Genomic DNA, 921 nt, shown 5'->3' with positions numbered 1-921 from the left:
AGCTTAACAGTCACCATGAGTTACCAATAAGTGGAGGTATCAATCTTAGCTTAACAGTCACCATGAGTAACCAATAAGCCTCAATTGAGGTATCAATCTTAGCTTAACAGTCACCATGAGTTACTAATAAGCCTCAGTGGTGGTATCAATCTTAGTTTAACATTCACCATGAGTAACCAATAAGCCTCAATGGAGGTATCAATCTTAGCTTGGCAGTCACAATGAGTTACCAATAAGCCTCAATTGAGGTATCAATCTTAGCTTAACAGTCACCATGAGTTACTAATAAGCCTCAGTGGTGGTATCAATCTTAGGTTAACATTCACCATGAGTAACCAATAAGCCTCAATGGAGGTATCAATCTTAGCTTGGCAGTCACAATGAGTTACCAATAAGCCTCAATGGAGATTAAGAAATAATATTGAAGGCACTATCAAGAAAAGAGTATTAAAAAGATTATTTAAAGCAAATTTCCTTCTTTGAAGTTCATAGATATGAAATACTGTGATCGATCCTTGATATAGATATGGTGCAATGCTCGGTCATTGATATGGCTATGATATAGTGTTCGATCCTTTTTATAGATGTGGTACAGTGTTCAGTCCTTGGTATTCATATGGAATGCACTGTAAAATTACACCCATCCCATATCTAAGGCCTAGAAATCACCGTAAAATTGCACATGATGTGCACAGTGTTTAATCCTTGGTATTGATAAGATACATTGCTCGGTATTGGATATGGCTATGATAGAGTGTTCAATTCTTGATTTAGATATGGTACAGTGCTGGATTCTCGATAAAGATATATTACAGTGCTCGATCCACGATATAGATTTTGTACAGTGCTAGATCCTCGATATAGATAGGATATAGTAATCGGTCCTCGATGCAGATATGGTGTAGTGCTCGATCCTTGGTA

General features: G+C 37.0%; 1 non-coding gene across 1 annotated transcript in view; it reads left to right on the top strand.

The window, feature by feature from the left end:
• Positions 1 to 921, top strand: part of LOC106686612 (uncharacterized) — a 28,381-nt gene that overhangs the window by 18,160 nt on the left and 9,300 nt on the right. The gene's annotated exons all lie outside the window — the stretch shown is intronic.

Source organism: Halyomorpha halys, unplaced genomic scaffold, assembly GCF_000696795.3.
Source record: "Halyomorpha halys isolate HHAL.00 unplaced genomic scaffold, Hhal_1.1 Scaffold848.1, whole genome shotgun sequence".
NCBI classification, from domain to species: Eukaryota; Metazoa; Arthropoda; class Insecta; order Hemiptera; family Pentatomidae; genus Halyomorpha; species Halyomorpha halys.
Note: the sequence above shows the minus strand (reverse complement) of the source record. Positions and strands in the feature narration are given on the sequence as shown.